This window comes from Talpa europaea (assembly GCF_964194135.1).
Source record: "Talpa europaea genome assembly, chromosome: 5".
NCBI classification, from domain to species: Eukaryota; Metazoa; Chordata; class Mammalia; order Eulipotyphla; family Talpidae; genus Talpa; species Talpa europaea.
Window position 1 is genome coordinate 27,083,243 of NC_140071.1, and position 22,009 is coordinate 27,105,251.

General features: G+C 38.7%; 1 pseudogene across 1 annotated transcript in view; it reads right to left on the reverse strand.

Moving 5' to 3' along the window:
• LOC311170993 (chondroitin sulfate proteoglycan 4-like) overlaps window positions 1–22,009 on the reverse strand; it is a 46,373-nt pseudogene that overhangs the window by 13,422 nt on the left and 10,942 nt on the right. Inside the window, exons 4-7 of the transcript in view lie at window positions 21,003–21,456; window positions 17,855–18,029; window positions 8,612–8,810; window positions 4,718–4,849 (exon numbers count right to left, since the gene is read on the reverse strand). The product of the transcript in view is annotated as a chondroitin sulfate proteoglycan 4-like (transcript). The remainder of the gene's footprint in view (window positions 1–4,717; window positions 4,850–8,611; window positions 8,811–17,854; window positions 18,030–21,002; window positions 21,457–22,009) is intronic.

Here is a 22,009-nt window from a genome sequence, read left to right on the forward strand (position 1 = left end):
ACCTTGGCCAATAATCCCCTCACTGTGCCAGCCTGCAGGACTTTCTGTCCCTTGAATTTACCAATCTGTACAATTCATGCGTCACTTAGCTTATGTTTTGCATGATTAGTATGCTCTTGGAGGTTAAAAAAAAAAACAACTCTTTATTTCCCCAATTAGTAAGTTTTTAGTTATTTCCTTGAGGACTGACAATGTTTTCTTATAGTTCTTGCTTATCTCCCACTAAATCTTACAATATTTAATTCCGTGTTTCAAGACCAACCAACTAAAAGATTTTTCGATCTCCATTCTAAGCCCTTTTGCAACACAGTGATTTCTTTTTTCTGTCTTCTAGCTCTTAACTCTTACCGTAGAACAGATGGCCCATTGGCGAGATGTGATTTGCTTTATGTTATGAGCAAACCCCAAGGGAAGTGAAGTCACACAGTTTTCTACAACCATTCACTGTTGGGTTACTTGACCCGGGGCCTATGTAAGCTTATATTCCAGATGAGTTTCACAAAACTCTCAAGGTCAAAACCTCCTCAACACTCTTTGAAAAAGAGCCAAGTACAATTTGGATAAACAGAAAAACTAGGTCCTAAGGCCACAGTATGTTCCAATACACCACCATTAAAGATATACAAACAGGGTCTCCCCGGTGGCGCAGCAGTTGAACGCTGGGTTGCGAAGCTGCCCGCAGCCTCTGCAGTGCAGGTTCAATCCCCGGCTGCTCCCCGGCCACCGGAGGAGGGTCCCACATGGCGCGCAGACCTCTCCTGCCGCCCGCTGCTCCCCTCAGCAGTATATTCTTCATCAGTCTGCCTGCTCTGCTCCCCACTCTGGCTCTGGTGAATTCTCTCACCCTCCTACGCTTCTGACTGTACCCAGTGCTTGTATAAATAAATAAATAAATCTTTAAAAAAAAGATATACAAACATTCAAGTGCCAACAGTAGCACTCAAGGTGGAAAACTGATTACAAATATCCTTTCTAGGTAATACATTTTGCAGAAAGAAATTAAGCATGAATGTGTGTGTGTGTGTGTGTGTGTGTAGAGTAATAAAAATATATATTGAGTAGATTTTTTTCTTAGTTCACATACTAGTTCATCTACTACTATAATCCTCCCTACTTTAAAATACCTGAGTTAGAGAATGACTTTCTAACTTGGTAAGACATAGAAGCCACAGTTAACCTTAAAACCTTCACCGACTAAGTATTCTTAAAATTACTTTGATTTACCCAACAAATTCTTGCAAGTCTCGATCCCAGGTTACCTTTTAAGACTGAAGGGGGGCAAAACAGAACAGCCAAAGTCTGTGTGCTGTGGAGAAAGTCCAGCTGGTATCAGATCAATGCCAGTGAAAAAAAAAAATGTGGACTAAATTTGGGTTACAACAATTCCCTAAGTGAAGGGAGCAAAACACATACAATTTCTATTATAAATAATTGCTGTTTTTTTTTTAATTGCTGTATGTTTTTTCCTGGTTGTACAATCAATCTGTGAATAAGACTGAGGAGACAAAGTAAACAGCTATCATAACAGCCCCATTCTCAGGAAACTGACATTCTAAGATAGAGACAGCCCACAGTGTAGGCATGCACAGAAAGGAGAGGATTTGAGCACAGGATTTGGGGTCAGACTTGGAGCTTGTCCTTAAGGCTTATGACGCCTGTTAGTTATATAACTTTAAAGCTTCCCAAACCTCAATGTTTTTTTATCTGCCAAATAGGAATGATCAAAACTTGCTTTTAGGCAAAACTTATTTTTATATGCAGGATTTCATTTAGATCTTTATAACAACTGGTACAGTAGGTAAAAAATACATAAAACATTACAAAAATGCAGGTATCAATAGTACCTGAATGTGCATTCTATAATAAGAATAGATTATTTTCTTTTATATTCCTATAAAATCTATAGCTTGATAAAATGGAATAGATTTTCCCTGCTACTTCAGAACATACAGGTTGATTCACCTAAAGTCACAGCCGAGGGGGCGGGGGACTCGAGTGTCTCCCATCCCCTTCAGCCAGGAGACCAGCTGACCAATGAGGGAGGCAGAGGTCACTCAGAGTTGACATGCAGGGTAGTCCTAAAGGAAGAGGAAGAGTGTGACATCTGTCTTATCACCCCACAGCTTTGCACAGCAGCAGGGAACAACATCCTTGGTGGCTGCTACAGAAGCCAGACTGAGCAAGATGCAATTGGATCCCTGGAGAGAGGACAAGGAGATGTCGTCAGAACCAAGCACCAGGGAATTCGGATTCAGAACAGAGTGGGCCACTTGGGAATGTCAGATTAGAGAAATGCCAAGAACAACTGGACCAGGGACCCCCTAAGGCCACCCCAACTCTAAACCTGTGACTCCACAGTTTATTTCCACACCCACCCAATTGAGAACTTAATAAATGTAGACTCACCTAATGGAAATGTACATGAAAAATCATTTTCCTTCCTACTGCTCAGGAGGTGGAGCTGTAAACAAGTCACAGCCTGGGGACAGAGAGTGACAGAGAAACCAAGCATAACAGCTAATGTGCTGGGGGAAGCTTGGAAAAAGGAGAGAGATTTGGGGGAAACATGTAAATGCCAGCAGAGGGTTGTGAGACTTGGGGAGGGGGTTGGGGGCAGGCACCAGGCGTGATGGAAAAGGAAAGGAGATTGCTTGGGTTTATGTCTAAATATTTAACTCAGAGTTGTAAAAACCACGTTTTGCACCATTCCACAAAGGTGAGACGGGTATTAGAGCCATTTTAAAATATGTTTCCTGCAAAATTAATAGTAAAATAAGCATCAGAAATTCAAAAACTCCCAGGCTGTAGGTACTTATATCTCTCCTTTAATCTAATACAACTGTTCTAAACCTGAGTTTACAGGAAAAAAAATGAAAGGTAGTCAATAATTTCCAGCAACCAGATTTACTCTGATTTTGGAAACTTTTTTGTATAGATTACTATATCCTTCAGATTATAAGGTTGCAGTGGTTTTCTCATTCTTTAAAACATTAAATGGCACCCCAGATCCCTTGAAAAATATTGATAGCAGCATTATACTTATTCTCAGAGGAAAATTATGGAGACAAAAATGTTCTACAATAGAAGAATCTGAGTTAACCTATCTTTCACTAGATGTCTATAGGGTTTCTTTTCATGAGCTCAAGTGCTTAAGGTAACTAAAAACTTCAAAAATTCTCCTAAAAATTGTTGGGTTTTCTTTAAGTTACGAACAGTGATTTTCCCCACCCCTAGGTTACCTACAGAACTATGTGAGCTTTATTCACCATTTACTGGTTGCATGACCAAGTTACATCTTTCTAAGTCACAGATCCTGTCAGCTTCTCTGAAAACATCTATGACCACGCAGAGATACAGATGCAAGGAACGAAAGGTGAGGCCAGTGCCCAGCCACGCGGATCTTGCATCTTGGAACCACCAGGGACTTAAAAATTAGTGATACCCAGTCCCACCCCAATAACTCCCTTTCAACTGTGTAAGGTGAGCCCCAGGCACCGGAATCTTCAGGCTTCCCAGTAGTTCAGAACAACTGACTAAAGTGACTGAAGAATAACTGCAACTAATAAAATTAGTGTCTTTCTCCATCTATATCTACTGGTAATAATGTATGTCAATTAAACAAGTCACAGTACACAGGCTGATTGGTTTTTTGTTAACTGAATATGAATTTTACTATTCATGGGCTGTCTACCTTAGTGATTTTGGGGGGAAATAACGATTTCAAATATCTTCCTTCTTTTTATTTCCCTTCACTGGGTAAATCTTCCCCTATCTCTGCAATGAGGTATTGGGCCAGAGATGATCACTTGGATCTTCCCATCTTAGTCAGATGAGATTCCCAGCAAGTAGCAGTCTAGAGGCAAAGCAGTACTTGGTAAAACCCCATTCACTTTCCTGGTGCATAGTGCTTTTATATTGAAAAAATGAAAACCCAAGATCAAAGCAGTCACTGACATGTCGGGCTCACTTTTCTTCTTCAAGAATTCTAAGACTTTTTTGATTACTGAGTAATATTCCATTGTGTATATATGTACCACATCTTCTTGATTCAGTCCTCTATGTTTGGGCTTCAAACTCATGCAATTTGCAGCAACATGGATGGAGCTGGAAGGGATCATGTCAGCGAAGTAAGCCAGAGAGAAAAAGAAACATATTGGATGATCTCACTCATAGCAGGAATTTAGAAAACCTAAATAAGGGACGAGGAAAAATACTAATTATAATAAAGAAAAAATCAAAATCAACAAGCAACTATAAACCAGAGACACACTAACAGGGTAGAGGGGGAGGAGAGGAGGGATTAGGGCCAAAATAAGGGGGGTGGGTTTTGTATGGGGAATATAACCAAATGAAAATGCATACATTGTGCAAAAATGAAAAATGATGTAAGAAATATAAAAAATAAAATTAAAAAAAAAGAATTCTAAGACTAGGAAGAAGAATGTTGGGGCTGTAAAAATGACTGAGCTGTCTTCGCCCTCGCCCTTCACCAGAATGCTCTCTTCTGAGGAACAGAAGAGGAGATAGGAGGGATGGAGTGCTGAAAGACCCAGCTCAGCTTTTGTTAAACTCCTGCAAAGAGAGAATTCTTTGTGGCACTCACAACTGTTGTTTTTATCTTTCAAAAGTAAAAGATGATACTTTATACCACGCAGGCAGAATTTTTTTAAGTAAATTGAAAAATATTTAAACCCAAATACTCAAGTTAAAATCTTACCTGGAAAGATGCTCAGTCCTCTGTTTACTTCTAAGTTAATGATCAGAGCTTGAGCTAGGATGCTAAAAAGTTGTCTTGGTGCAAAGTTCAAACCATCAGTAACCTGAAAATTAAAGTTTCCTGACATTGCTCCTTCAAAAGAAGAAATTACTCCAGTCAATTATGTTGTTCTGCAAAAGCCACCCATTTTTACCCTCTCTTCTGCCTGATCCTGCCTTCTCTTTACCCCCAAAAAACAGGCTCTATCATTGGAGAGTGTGTTACTATAGTCACTGAGTTCATCACACTGCCAAAACATGAAATTTTAAAAAAATCAATGAAGGTCTAAATGTACATTCCTGCCTCTCTCCTATGTGACATAATAAAAGAAAGCAAAGATGTCACCTCCAAGAATTTTTTAAAATATTTGAATATATTCATCACCTGATTTTATTCTTTTGGAATTAATTTATACCAATAAAAGCAATGCACGCATGTAATACACACAGAGAGAAGTTATCTCTGAAATGCTGGTAATACTTACTTGACATCCTGAAAATCAAACCTGAGATGATGTAAACAAGATTTAGCCTAGTCCTCCCAAATAAATTCTAATTATTCATCTATCTCAAGGTAGCTGTTTTCTGCTAAGAGGGTAAAAGGAGCATGGGGAAGAACCCAGGCCTGGTTGCGTTAAATTCCTGCAAGAAGAGAATTCTACGCCCACACTCTGTCTAGGGATTAGTGATATCAGTAAAGTTATGAATTAACTTATGTGTAAAGCAAAAATTGAGACAGACCCCCTATAGATCCAGTCCCCAGGAGAGCGTTACCAACCCAGACACCCAAAGCACCAGGCAAGAGCATGATTGCATCCGCATCTCCCTTTGAAAATGTTCATCCAGCTGTAAATCTGGAGGCCCACAGGTCTTTGCATCCTGTAATGGGTAGAAATGCCCTCTTTGTTGCCCTCAGGGACGTGAGGCAAGGAACAAAGGAGGCATGGTCAGACTCAGCAATTACGGACAAACTATTCCCTTAATAACAAGATTTAATAAAGGGCTGGTCGATAGCTTAACAGTCTCTTGTGTCTGTTATTTAAGCAAACTGAGATTTCTCACCCAAAAAAGGTTACAGACTTTTAAAAATTTCCCAATACACTCAAGAGTCATCACTTTTTTCCAAAAAAGACAGAATTATGAGTGTCTAATTCAGAACAGGGTCCCACAACCCAATGTTATTTTTGTATGTTTGCTTGTTTTGATTTGAAGAGCAGTTTGAGTCTTGTATTTAATGAAACATGAAATTAGAAAGAGAATGCTTTCTGCCATTAGGCACTTTGAACATTTCATGAATCTGGAAACAAAATGGGAATGGCATCAAAGGGATTCTATCAAAATAAGCACTCGAATATTATACTGGATATGCCCTAACTCTTGTGCTAATTATGACCAAAGAGAAGAAAGGAGGAAAAGATGAAAGTAGGATTGACCTGTGGATTTCTATTGTGCAACTTCAGATTTTCCTGATAGTACTCTCAGAAGAGCAACCTTAAATCATTTAACTTCCCACATCTTGGTTCTATCAACCTACTAAGGCTGTTGTGTGGACAGTGAATTAAAGTAATGGCAGAGCACTTTGCAAATACAAAATGCTAAGAGAGACTAATTAAACCTAAGCCTTTGTTTGGGGCTGATGATGGACAGATGTACTAGGGAGAACCAGCTGGTTTCAGCAACAGATTCATCTGCAGCTGGGTTCCAGCCACTTTTAGGGCTATTACTGCCTCCACATCCATTTAGAAAATGTAATGGAGTAGCTCTCAAGGAACTTGCCTTTAATTCTCCTTCCTGTTTTTTTTTTTTTTTTAGAAATTATTTATTTGCCAAAAGCTAAGTATTGACCTGGTAGTTGATAAATCAATCTAGAGAGCTAATTTTCATGTTAATCCTTCGTTACAAATAGTGACTTCAGTTGTTCAATCTATTCTGCCCTTCAAAGAATGGGTTCTGAGTGTCTGGCGGAGACAGCCAAGCCTTAGGGTCAGAACAACTTATATCTTTCTATGTCTCAGTTTCTTCATTGCTAAAGTGGGGTCATTACTCCCCATCGCTCAGAGGACCTCTGCAGACTAGAAATGAACCCTGTGGCTATGCCTTCTGCACTACCTACCATGGACTAGGGAGTCAATAATTTCTTTCCATTGCAAGCTACATGGTTTCAGAAATTCGAAACTTCCTTTGTGCAGGTCTCTACGGTGCTTCTCTCAATTAGGAAAACATGATAACCCTTTCATAAAAATAAAAAAAAAAGCTTCTAAGCCCTCACCTAGTAATACTTGGGTGTGTGGGATCTACTAATCAAAACCACACATAACTGGCAGAAATTTCCTATAATTCAGTGCCTCCTTAAATGAATTGCCTTTTATTAATCAGCACATCTGCACACATTTAAAAAATGGAAACACACATATGTGGAAAAGATGGTTCAGGAAGACCATTCAGTGTAGAAACCAAACTGCTTTGGTACATCTGTGGAGAGATTTAGGATCTGGTTGTAATAAAACTAACCTCATGTGCCCTGGCCTATAGATTTGGAACCCTTGGATGAGACCTTTCACATAGTGAATTATTTTCAGATTATTCAGATTATTTGGGGAGTCTTTGCATTAAATACAAAGATAATATAGAAAATCCTCCATGTAGAGGTAGGAGATGTTGTGTCTTTATTTATTTATTTATTTATTTTACTATATCTGCAAAGAAGATAATTTTAAATGGTTGAAAAGATAGAACTTTTAGCTGTCCCCTCCTGCGCCTGGGGCTCACACTCCTGTCATCTCCTCCCGCAGCTGGGGGCTGCTGCTTCTCCTCCAGTGACAAGGGCGGCCAGGAAACAAAGCCAGGCTGGGTCACCCCTTCTGCAGATGATCAGTGGCTGCCTGACTTATTGATTTATTGATGAACAGAAGGAACAAAAATAAAAGGGCTTTTTTAACACCAGGGTCTCTTAGAATTACAGTTATGTTCATTCACATGTTTATTCATTTGTAAATATGTTTGCTTTATTCACTAATATATCCCTAGCATCTGGAACATTACCTAGCACATAACAGGTGTTCAATATTCCTTCATTAAGCAAATTTTTATCAAACACTAACTAGAGTTGATTTATGCAGGTCTGTGCAAACTGTTCTGGTTGCTGAGGATACAAGGGCAAACAAAACAAAGATACTGGTCTTGTAGCATCTACAGTCTAGTGGGTAGGGCAGACAATAAAAGTATAGATTGACATCCTATGCTGGCAGTCAGGACAAGGGATGGAGGGAGGGTGACAGAGAAAAAGGCTGTGGTGTTGGGAGATGAGGAGAAGGCTCACTGGGAAGTTTCTATTTGAGCACAGACCTTACCTGACAATGTGAGTGAGCCAAGGGTGAGTTACAGGTACTCTGTAATGTCTGCTAGTATTATTAGCCCCCTAAAACTGGTCACATTTTAAAAATCATAGAGTCAGATGGTTTCACTTATAGCAGGAATATAGGGGAGCCAAACAAGACATAAAAAAAAATACAAAACACAACAAAGCAAAAACAATTATAAATCAGAGACATCCTGCAGGGGAGGAGGCGGGAGAGGGATCAGAGGGAGGGAGGGAGGAAGGAGCACAGGGGACTGTGGTGATGGTGCACAGGTGCATTGGTGAAGGAAACTCTATGGGGACTGCACCTGAGGGGGTGGGGGGAAGCAAATATTGTTTAAAAATGAACAATGATATAAAAAATTAAAAATAAATAAATCATAGAGTCCTGAAAGTTTTTTGATGGTGTGGTTTTCAGTATGAAACTATTAGATCTGACTATCATGTTATCCTTGGACTGAAATCCACTTCAGTTACATGTTTTTCTCTATGACATACCTGTGTGTACAAACACTAGCTGGCCCTCGTCAGTTTGAGCCTGGGTGAAATTCTGGATGCTTTGGCCAGGAAGGAACTTGAGAGTCAAATGCCCATTGCTGGGTGGAGTAACCAAGAAGGTGAGATCCTATGGGGAGGAGGCCCCATCTTCTGCACAAAGATCGCCCTTGGTAACCTCAGTGACAGAATTCACCCACACCTTAAAAAGAAGGGAACCACAGATCTTACAAGGGCCAAGTCCAATCACCCCACATCAGCAAACTGGACAGCTATGATATGCTCACCCCTTGAACAAATATCTAAAAAATAAAGCAATTCACCAGAGTTTTAAAAACAGGAGTTTTCTTAATTCAAAACAGACGTATAAATAATGCCAAATGAAATGCAGGATTTTTGGTAGTGTTTATTTGTGAGGTTTATGAGGTTTCAATAAAAAAATAGTATTCACAATTATTTACTCAAAATTACTTCAATGCATAGACATTTACATAAAGCATAATAATAATAATAAAACCTGGAAGTAACAAAGCAACTTCTGTGTGCATGGTAGATGCCAGGAATGGAAGTTAAGAGTCTCTGTGGAATTTGGGATAATCACAGAACCTATTTCATGGGTTCATCTAAGGATTTCTATTCATTTCCTTAAGAAGCAAATGATTTCATCAACTTTTAAATATTTGAGGAAAAAGCACACTGCACATTTTTAAATTCTCCTTTATCCTACTGTCTTGCAGGCAAGCAAATATTTGGGTCCTCTGGTCTTGCAATGTTTGTTAGGCTGAAAACTCATCGACAGTTGTTCTGGGCAACAGTTTTTCTTCCAACTACATTTAAAATCTATTCACATTGCCACGTCTTAATTTGACAATTCATCATTTATTGAGTATCTACTTTGTCCCAGGCATCTACTGGGGTTTATAATATCTCAGCAAACAAAACAGTCTTCACAGAGCTACGTTCTGCAGGAAGGGATGAGGGAACACAGGGAAGAAACAGTAGACATAATAAAGAAAAAAATCATATAACCTGGTAGAAGGTCATAGGCAGTGTGGGGAAACTTTAAATAAGGGACTCAAGAATGGGAGAAAGCTAAATAGGAGATTCATTTGGAAAAGGCTGGAAGGAGTAAAAGAGGATCCATGTGGATTTTGAGGGGAAGAGCCCCCATGCGGAGAGAACAGCCTTGTCTGTTTAGGAGAAGCAGAGGTCAGTGTGGTAGGAACAGAAATAGCAAAATGAGTAAGCAGAGTTGAGTAAAAAAATGAAAGGAAAGGTCAAATCCTGCAGGTGTTGAAAGTCACTGTAAGAACTTTGACTTTCACTTGAGTGCAATGGAGTGTCACCATAGGGCCTTAGGTGATGTGACTTGGGTCCCAACAGAAGCCATAAAGATTCTGTGTCAAGAATGGACTGGGGGCCTCCCTGGTGGAGCAAGGGGTTGAGACGCAACCTATGAGGCTAGTCACAGCCTCTGCAGCACGAGTTCGATCTCCCGCCAGGGAGATACCACTCGGCACAGCAGACCTCTCCTGTCTTGCCCGCTGCTCCCCTCAGCAGTGTGCTTAGGGCGATCTGCCTGTTCCGATCCCTGCTCTGTCTCTGGTGAATCCTCTCACCCCCCCACACACACCTCTGGCCTGTACCCCAGTTCTTGTACGCATAAATAAATAAATCTTTAAAAATAATAATAATAAGAAGAAGAAGAATGGAGTGGGAGGGCCAGGGCAGAGCAGGGAGCACAGTTAGGAGGCAGCTGCATTCATTCTGGAGAGAGATGAGAGAAGACAATTGCTAGTTGAGCCGGGGTAAGAAGTGGTTGAACCACTTCATATGTGGAAGGTGAAGTCAGTGGAGTTCCTGACGCATGAGATGTGGTAAGCTGCGAAAGAAGGAAAGCGGTAAGACGGCCCTTCGAGTGAGACCCCTGTGGGTAGAAGGACAAAGTCACCATCACGTCAGGGAGGGCAGATGCAGGAAGGGTGGATTTGGAGGGTAAGATCAGGAGTTTTGTTTTGAACGTTTTAATTTTAAAATGTTTACTTAAACATTTAATCACATCTGATGGAAGTAGCCTAACTGGAGTTTCTGTAATCACACACACACACTAAAAACAGGTGAATTTATCACAAACTAAGTTTTCACATTTCTCTCTATTATAAATGTCCCACCTGCAGAAACACTATGTGTACATCCCTAAGCCTATGAGTCATTCTTTGCTCACTGACTGAACTTACCATCTACAATTGTTATCAACTTGTTTAAAAATTCAATTCTAAGTGGTTCAGTTGATAACCTTTCTGGTTTGAGGGACTGTTTTCCTCAGTAGAACAAACAGTCGATAAATAGCTTAATTCATGCCCACTCATCATTTAATAACACTTTAAAAGAATTTGGGAAAGGGAAATAAGAAAGTACATAGGATTCCTATATTTTCCAATTAAACATGATATATCCCTTTAGCTGTATAAACATGAGCATTTTTTAAAATTTCTCTGTGCCTTAATTTCCTCACCAGTAAACGAGGAATCATACAGTTAGTATGTGTACTGAGTGATGTAAAATATGTATAGAGCTTAATACAAGTTTCACCTGACACATAATAAGCATTACCTTTATGTTCCCAGTTTCCTCACCAGCTTTGGATTGGGGACTGATGTAACTTAATATTACTTAGTAGTAATTTAAAGTATCATGATTACCACTATTGAGATCGTTCTATAACATGCACTGCAGATTTTGTTGAATCCACAGTATTCCTCTGTAATTCAGGATGAATACTTTACCTGTTTAATGATTGTATTATCAACAGATGCTCCTATAGCTTGGAATTTGGAATATACCTTCTAAAGATTTTTCAGTCCTAAACTCTAAGCATATCAATTGTTTAATCACTACCAGAAATGTGAATCAGTCTAATGTTCAAATTTAAGGTTTAGCCTTCAGCTACACCATAGAAAGGCTACAGTTTCTATAAAATATACAAGCTGGGTTTTTACATAAAATTCCAAACCCACTCATTCTTGTTTTTCATGTTTTACATTTTTAAATCTATCCATGTGTCTTATTCTCACTTCTTCTGGAACTCAAACTGATTTGGAAATGAACTGCCCTTTCTTTTCCTGTGACTTGTGTTCATTTTTTCCAACACCATGCTCAGACAAGCTGGGCAAAGCAAGTTTTCCATTGTAGTTACTTTTCTGTGAAACAGTGCTTTTGCCCTCTCACCTCTGGAATATACATTCTTCCAAAACAAATGGAAAAACTCCCACTCAAAACAAAAGTGTAGAATTCGGGTCTTCATTTTTCTCTCAAACCAAATTCAGTTAACAGCCCAAATGTTTTGGGTAACACCTGATTTAGTGCCCAGCATTGGTGATAGAAACTTTAGATAGAAGTTTTAGGGCCAAAGAAAACCAAGACCCCACACTTAAGTTCAGTTAAAAGTGATCCAAAGTCCAGGAAATAATGACTAAAAGGATAGCTGTCTGAAAAACGTGAATCTGAAATATTTTTCAGTTCACCTTTAGCTTAAAGAGACATCAGTAGGATTTGGAATAATAATTATGATCCAATATAAAACTAATTGTTGTCCTAATACTTAAAAACTCAGATCTTTATTTATTTATTTATTTTGAGTTTCACAAGAAGGACGTGAAATGTGCCTAAATTTGCTATCCTACCATTTGACTCACCCAGGTCTTCAGTCATCATTTCAAATTTTACTGTCCCAGTTGTCTCACGGTCCCTGATTCTCAAAGTTCTTTTCAGTGATTAATGAGTGCTTATAAGAAACAAGCAAATGATTCTTTCAACATAAAAACAACAAAACAAAATGTACAGTATTACTGAAAGTGGAAGTTGAAAAGTAGGAAAATGAAGCCCCCTAGTGGACACACATTTTATCAAGTATGCAAAAAAAAAAAAAATCACTGCTCATGCTTGAATACAAAAGTACTCAATAGAATATATTTTACAGTAAAATGTAAGGGATTTACCCAAGGCAGTATAATTCCAGTTCCAAACTCTAGTTTTTCAGGATAGAAATAACCTCCCAAACCACAGAATGGTCTTGGGGATCGGTCAGCCACAAGTAGTGTGCCTGAAGGAAATGTTACTTCAGGAGAAAGAAGTGTATTTGAAATGCTGGGACAAACTGGATAACATTCAGATTTCTGCCTTTAAACTTCCATCCCAAGTTTGAAATGCTATTAGCAGCTCTACTCTCAGCAACCCCACTCCCTTCTCCAAACTAGATGGCAAATTATTCTTCTTGATACCACCTCTGAGTTCTAAGGAGAGTGAATAGTCATATAGGCTATCTGAATGTCTTATGAAAATGCTATTTGAAAAATCAAAGTCAGCATGGGTTCTACAGCCTATGATGGCTAATTTTGTATGTCAAAATTGACTGAGCCACAGAGTGCCCAGATACCTGGCAAAAATTATTCTGGGTTGTTTCCTAGGTTGTTTCTGATTGACATTAATGTTAACTCAGTTGACTAAGTAAAGCAGTTTGCTCTCCATGATGTGGGTAGTCCTTATCCCATCAATTTCAAAAAAGGGTAGTAGAACAAAAAGGCTGATCCTCAGATAAAGAGAATTTTTTCCTGTCTGTATGTCTTCAAACTAGATCAACATTTTCTTGTTCTCAAGTCTGTTGACTTTCATATGGGAACTATACCATCATCTCTCCTGGTTCTCAGACCTTGGGACTCAGACTGCTTCTAAACCATTGGCTCTAGTGGGTCTCCATCTTGCCAACTCATCCTGAAGATCTTGGGATACGCCTAACTCCATAATCATGTGAGTCAATTCCTAATAATAAGACAAACTGACAGAGATAGAATAGAATCTCTTTACACACGCATACACATCTATACATCATACTAGTTCTGCTTCTCTGGTGAACCCTAAGTGACATGACCTTATTTAGAACTCCCTTTTCCCACACTCTGCCACTGGTAACTGTGGATAAGTCACTTAACCTCTTCAGCTTTAATTTCCTCATCTTTAACCTGGGAATAAGTGCAATACTGGCTGTCTACTTCACCAGATCCTTGAACTTCTTAGCTGTAACTGTGAAGGAAGAGGCAATAGGGTATCATGGTTTGGGGCTTAAACCTGCCTTCTAGGTCTACACTTACTGCCTACCAGTGGCTCTTTCCACTGTGGGAAAGTATCCAAAACTTTCTGTGACTCAGACTCCTCAATTTTAAAATTAAAAATGCTATCCTGTAGAGTTCTTGAAGGTTAAGTGAGTAAATAAATGTAAAGAACTTAGAACAATGTCAGGCACAGAGTAAGTCTTACGTAAGCATCAGCTATCACTATGACTCTGTAATTGGAAGTCATTACTACCATTGGATATGTATGGAATCCAGAAAAAGAAGTCATTCTGAAATAATCCCCTAAATTTGTACCTTCTGCCTGGAAAGAAGTAACTAATAATTATAGCTTTTATAGAACTATCTATTATAGGCAAATGTATTCCCACAGCTCTGCTATTTCAGTGACATGCATATGCTTATATATTACTCTTCAGAAAGTTAACAAGCCTGATGTGGGACAATCTTTAGTAGTATTAAAAGTTATCAGTTTGTCTATACTACAAAGCCATAATCATCAAAACTGCATGGTATTGGAACAAGAACAGACACACAGACCAATGAATGAAAATCCAGAAATAAACCCACAGATTTATGGTCAACTAATCCTTGACAAAGGAGCAAAGAATATGCATTGGAGCAAAGAAAGTTTGTTCAATAAATGGTGCTGGGAAAACTGGGTCGCTACATACAAAAAAATGAAGCTAGAATACTACCTAACACCATGCACAAAAACCAACTTAAAATGGATTAAAGAACTAGACCTGAGACCTGAAACCATAAAATACATAGAAGGAAATATAGGCGAAACACTACGTGATATGCACATCAAAGACATCTTTACAGACACATCACCCAAAGCAGTGATAGTGAAGGCAAAGATAAACAGCTGGGACTACATCAAATTAAAGAGCTTCTGCACAGCAAAAGAGACAATAATAAAGAGAAACCCCACCAACTGGGAGAACATTTTTGCACACAACACTAATGATAAAGGACTGGTCACAAAAATCTGCAAAGAGCTGATGAGTCTCAACAAAAACAAAGAAAATAATCCAGTCAAAAAATGGGCAGAAGAGCTAAAAAGAAATTTCTCTGAAGAGGAAATGCAAATGGTCAACAGGCATATGAAAAAATGTTCAACATCACTTGTAATCAGGGAAATGCAAATCAAAACTACCATGAGATACCATCTTACACCAGTGAGAATGGCACATATTAAAAAAACTAGCAACAACAAATGTTGGCAAGGATGTGGAGAAAAAGGAACTCTCCTGCACTTTTGGTGGGAGAGCAAACTGGTCCAACCACTATGGAGAGCTGTGTGGAGATTTCTTGACCTACTAAACATAGAGTTTCCTATGATCCAGCAATTCCACTCCTAGGTATTTACCCAGAGGACACAGAAACATCAATTCCAAAGAGCACCTGCACGCCTATGTTTAGAGCAGCACTATTTACAATAGCTAAGATTTGGAAACAACCCAAATGCCCAAAAATAGATGACTGGATCAAGAAGATGTGGTACATATACACCATGGAATATTACTCAGCATTCAAAAAAGATAAACACATGCAATTTGCAGCACCATGGATGGTGCTGGAAGGGATCATGCTCAGCAAAATAAGCCAAAAAGAAAAAGAAAAATACCGGATGGTCTCACTCATAGCAGGAATCTAGAGAACTTAAATAAGGGACCAGGAAAAAGAATAACTATAAGAAAGAAAATATCAAAATCAACAAATAACTATGAACATGAGACACTCTGTGGGGGGTGGGGGGCAGGCAAAGGAGGGCTTGGGGTAAAAATAAGGGGGTTGTAATTGTATGGGGAATATAAAAATAAAATTTAAATTAAAAAAAATAAAACAAAGATTATAAACAGGCTTTGCACACCACTCACATGTGACACTGTTTCTCAAGGACTTTTCCCTTTCTATGTGCTGCTGTTTAGGTCAAAGAAACAAACAAGCATCTGAGAATTCTGCTATTCTTGAAGAAACGCAGATGAATACTGCTAAATATATGAAAAGGGTGCTCACCCAAACTTCAAATTAACTGAGAAAGGTGTAGGAGCTGTCTTTGTTCTTCCTATCACAATTCACTTTATCCAAAATGCCCTATTTCTAATATTGCCATAAATTTAAGAAAAGAAAAAAAATTAAAAAATAAAAGTTATCAGTTTGTGAGGATACCTCAACACACAGAGTCTTTCCAAAAAGTTTTCAAAGTTCATTTGCCACTGTTATCATATACTGTCATGGAGACTACAGAGATAACATATTCCAAAATATAAAGTAGGGCATAATGTTAAGAATGTCTTAGATGTCATAAACTGTCCACACAAGCTCTCAAAATTAACAGGACCTATTCCTGGCTATCCCTTGGCTCTTACCCAAATCTAAATTATGCTGAGATTGATGATAGTGTGATTATATCATAAAATTCCATACACAAAATTTCATTATTCTAAAATCCTTACAGCAATTTCATTCATATTACTCTACATGTGATGGGAAACCAATATTACAATTCTATGCCCTTGTCTACATCCTTTCTCCTCAAATATTTAAAATCTTTTCATTTATTATTTTCTTTCTGTATTCCCCCTCCTCACCCTGACTTTGGGTTACAATAGCAGTACCCAAATATATCAGCCAGGTTTGCAAACAAGGTTTCTGGTCCTCTTCATTCCACCTCCTGTCCTGCTGGGATGAGCAAGTTCGCAGGCTGGGAGTGGGCAGGCAGGGCTCAGATTGTAGGCAGGGCTGTGATGATACGCAGTCACAGAAAAACGTCAAAGCTGAGGTCAACAATCTGAAGCCCCACCCACCAGCACAGCACAGCAATCTCTTCCATGTGCTAAAGAAGTCTAGTGAAGGGGCCTTAGCGGGAGTTAGCATCTAGGTGCCAGTTTCTAGCTGCCCTGGTAAACAGAAGTTTTCTTAAATGAATGTCAAGGACTTGATTTGACCTATAAAAAGTCAGATATTTCCAGAAATAAGAGAGTGGTTTTTACAAAAGCAACTGATCCAGAAAAAACATCTAGCTTTGCTCAATCAATGGCTCACAATGTTTTTTTAATCAACACTCAAAGCTAGGAGTACATTTACACAGCTACCTAGTACACTTGTGTATTTGTGTATGCATTTATGTATGTATGTATAAAGCAAAAGTTTACTAAAACAATATTTACCTTCACTACATGCAGTGTGTTCTGATACTACCTGTTCTAGTCTATTTAATTTGTTCTTAAAATATTGGTCCTGATCCAATCAATCAATTTCATAGCTCACTAATAGGCTGCAACCTGCAGTTTTAAAGCGCTGTTTCAGATCCTCCCTCCATCTAAGCTGTTCACGTCCAAAAAATGCCAGACTTGCTGCAGACGCCTGACCTTTGCTAGGATCATTCCTTTGCCTCGAGAACAAACATCCAGATCAGAAGAGGAGCAAAACAGTGGATACCATGCGGCAGCCAAGACGTATTTATCTGTGAGTGTTTAAGACCATCCCCAGGGATTTTTCACAAAGAGTGAAGGGTAATGGAAGATCCCAGACTGGCAAAATATTATCACATGACTGAAAATGGCCTTATTTTGCCCTAAACTGATGTGACCTCAGAATTTTTTAGTAGTAATAGTTATTGTTACTGAATTCTCACCACCTGTCAGGCACTGTGAGCGAACTGTCCATCATTTTATCACTTAATCCTCACAATTCTTCCTCTATTTCCTATCAGCTAGCTGAGGGCAAATTAGAGGACTAAATAACTTGCCAAAAGTCACACAGCCAATGATGGGGAGCCAGTTCTCACTCAGATCTGTCTACTGCACAATCTACTCTCTTAATCACAACACTCCCAGATTCACAGGAGTCTCCCCTGTGCATTTACCTTCCTGAGCTACCTGGGAAAGGCCATGCCTCAGGGGATACAATGTGAGTGTATGCCACTCAAAGAAGTCAGTATGACAGTAAATCATGGCTTAGTAATAACTAACATTTTCAAAAGCCAGTAGGAATATGTCAATTATACATAAGTCATATGTCTTATTTTAATATTATATATAATGCCAAAGAAAATTCAAATGGTAGCCCAAATGTTATCATGATAAATCAAAGAGCCTGGAGTACTTACCTGGAGGATCTTATTGGCTATTATTACTGGAATTTCATCATTTATAGATTCAATGATCACAAAAAGTTTGGGGCAAACTCAGTTTTCCAAGCTCTGAGCTATTCACAAAGATGGTGAAATTGTCAAGAAGTTCCTCACTGCCATCATGAATGTAGTTAATCAATTCATTTTCCACCTATAGTCAACAACAAACATATCACCAACTTAGTAAAATATAATTTTTAAATATGAAAAAATTTCTATAAAAGAAGTTCTCATTTTTTTCTACCTCTCTAAAGCACAGAGATACGTGTTCATCCCATGAAATTTTACTCTGATAGAGTACAAAATATGATGGAAGTTCGTTTTTATGATGTGATACTGCGTTCTAGAAATAAGTTTAAGGAGAAATAGAGGATTCAAGCAACATCAGGTGGTAAAGAGAGTGCTCGACTGAGTGAAAGGGTATTTCTCACACCAAAATGTATTGCAGATAAATGATATAACCCATCCTTTCTTCCACTGAAACAACATCCATCAAAGTGCAGACTCTATGTGTTTGTTTAGAGTTAGTAATTTTTGAAGTTGTGGATTGTTTTGTTGGACAATTCAGAATGTGAGTTTGGGCTCTGAAATTGCCACTCACTGGTTAGATTTGTTTTTTTTGGAGATACCTGGACCAGGGAAACTATTGTTTCCCTAAACCTTTCTTTTTTTTTTTTTTTTAAGATTTATTTATTTATTTATACAAGCACTGGGTACAGTCAGAAGCACAGGAGGGTGAGAGAATTCACCAGAGCCAGAGTGGGGAGCAGAGCAGGCAGAAGGACCGAAGTACACTGCTGAGGGGAACAGCGGGCAGCAGGAGAGGTCTGCGTGCCATGTGGGAACCCCCTCCGGTGGCCGGGGAGCAGCCGGGAATCAAACCAGCGCTGCAGAGGCTGAGGGGAGACTCGCAACCCAGCGCTCAACCCCTGCGCCACCGGGCAGGCCCCCTAAACCTCTCTTTTTTGAGCTAAGCATGCATTATTCCCTTGGTTGTACTTTATATAAGAGGTTACACCTGCTACTTCCTAATCCTGCTCTTCCTCTTTCAGAATACAATTATTTTTTGGTGCACCTCTAAACAGATGCTACCCATACAAGTTACCTTTCATCTCCTGTGGACAGAATAAAATAAAATATATTGGAACCAAATTATTCTGTCAAGAAAAATCTCCCTCTCCATGATAATCCAAATGCAAATATTTACTTTTATTCCTGTTAGACATTATTTTCACTCTGAAATAATCAGCCAATGATTTAGTTATTCCGTTTGGATTTGTAACAACCACAAATTTGATCAGAATGCTTTTCATGTCTTTAAGGCTCTCATGGAAATACTGAAGAGGACAGAGACAAATCCAGAAACCAAATTAAAGTTAGGAGGGAATTTGGTTTTGTGAGTCTGTGACCCAAACATACAATGAAGAGAACTTCCAAAACCCAAACAGGAATAGTTGAACTTCTGAATATGTCTCTGGAGCTGTGTTTGTTTTGATAAAATACGGCCAAATTTTTATTTTAACAGCTCAACTTCACCCATTCCTATGGCGCACTTCCTTTGAGCAAAGACTTTTGATCTCTTAGAGGTGTTTCTGACAAGAGTTTAAAAGTTTATGAAGAGTCTCAAGGGAAAGTTGCGTCCCCTTGTACACAGGTGCTAGGAGAATTTCTTTGGACTTCCGGGGGCAGAGGAATTCCAGATCACAGGCCTGATCGCAAGTTCCCAGAACACACTATTTTCAGTAATTTTAAAACAAACATGGATGATGGCACTGATCAAAGAGCAGGAGAATTTTTAGCCTAATATGTTTTAGGGACATAGCATTTAAGTAGAAGTTGCCTTCCAGTATTTCCCAAATTATACTATTTAATAGGTATTAACCTACAGGCTAAAAGGGGGGTTTGTCTATTCCTAGATATCTAGCGAGAAAGATATCCATTGACCAGAAATTAAATGCTATAACTTATAGAAAATCTTAAAAGATTAAAAAGTGTTGGGTCAGGATACAAAAACATTCATTTGAAATGAAACCTGCACTCCTATGTTTATTGCAGCACTATTAACAATAGCTAAGATGTGGAAACAACCTAAATGTCCAAAACAGATGACTGGATCAAGAAAATATGATATACATACACAATGGAATACTACTCAGCAGTCAAAAAAGATAAACTCATGCCATTTGCAGCAACATGGATGGAGCTGGAAGGAATAATGCTTAGTGAAATAAGTCAGAGGAAAAAGAAAAACATCAGATGGTTGTACTTACAGGAGAAATATAGAGAAACCAAAGGAGCCAGAAAAAAAAAACTAGCAGGCAAAGTGTAAATCTGGGACATAAAGCAGGGGACTGGGGGAGGACAGGGGATGGGAGCACACAAGGGACTATGGTGATGGTTCACTGGTGTGGTGGTAGTGGGGGTTTAATGGGGACTACACCTGAAAGGGGAAGTCAAATATTATACAAAAATGAACAACAATGTCAGAAAATAAAAATTAAAATTAAATAAAAAGTGTTGGGTCACCTATCTCTAATCACATCCAGAGGCAAACAGTGCTGCTGCTCTGCTCTGTTGGCCTTGGGAGGGACAGTGACAGCGTGGACTTCCTCTAGGACCCCAGCAGCCAGGATGGCAGGGGTCATCCTGCCATCCACGGCATATAAGTAAAAGTTGGAGAAATTAGAGATGTTGAATACAACAAAGATAAAATCCAAGAGAATTTGATAACTTCTCTGTAATATTTAAAGAAAAGAGGGTATAATCTCTTCTGTGGATTATCAAAGCTACCACCCAGCAGTTTCCAAATGGTAGATTTCAGCTCAACACAAAGAAAAGAGTGTTTTTTAACTAAATAGGCCCATCTTTAAACTAAATAGTGTTTTTAAACTAAATAGTGTTTTTAAACTAAATAGGCCCATGAGTTCTGCATCACTGGAGATATTTAAGCAATGGCTGAATTGCTAGAGGGTTACTGTAGAAGAGTTTCTAGAATCTATTGAGAGGCTAGAATATATACCCTCTCGAGTACCATCACTCTGGGAAGTCCACAAATCTAACTGATAAAAAGCCAATGGTTTTCCCTTATCCAACATATACAAATATATTAACTGAGAGTTATTACCTGTTTTCTGGTAAATACTCTTGGAAAATAAGAATTTTCAACATAACCATGTTTTGGTGGTTTGAGTAGAACAAATTCACAGTCAAGTCCCTCAAAATATTTGCTTGGAATTTTGAGGTAGTCTCCCAGAAGTGCTTTAGAGCCACCTTCCTGAACTGTAAAATTTGTACCTTGAGAGGAATCCACTTAGGGATAATATCTGCCAAGTTTTCAACTACATTCACAGTTTCGAAGCCATTCACAACATCCAATAAAAAATGGTCTCGTTGTTGGTCAGGAGTTGTCTGCACATAATGGATATTACCATTATCAATATTCTGTTGCATGAAAGTCAAGGGGGACTTTTCATCTGCACCCAAGCCATCTTCTGGTGAAGATTTGCACAGGTGTCCATGCAGGGCAGAGTTCTGACTGTAAACACTGCCTCTGAAGGAACATTATCTTCATGCACAGACTTGAGTTCAAATGCAAAACACAATCACAAAAGGAAAAACATTAATACATGTAGAGTCAGGACTCTTGATGAAGCAAATTGTTTTCTATTGTTCATAATTGGCTTACATTATAATCAAGTGTGATAGGCAGTTTAAGCCTAGATCTATTCTAGTGACCATTATAATATTTTTATTTCAGCTGTGGTTGCAAAGAAAAATAATGGTCAACGCTATACCTACTAACATGTTAAAAAGGCATCAATCAAGGCCCACTAAGAAGCCCAGATTCAGAAAGTTGAAGTGAAAGAAATAAAATGGTATAAGGAGAAGAAATCAAAGATAATGGAAGAAGCAGTCCCTAAATTGAGTCACTAAAATTGCAAGACGTTAGAGGAAAGTTTACTTTTCTTTCCTACTTCAACTAGCTCAGCAACTTCAATGTATATTTAACTTAATGATTCCGCAAAATCTACCTCAAAACTGTCATTGTAACTGATTTATAGTCACTGCCCCCTTGTGGTGAAGCTTAAACTTTCTAAGATACTGAAAAAGCATTGAGAAAAGCTCATGGGC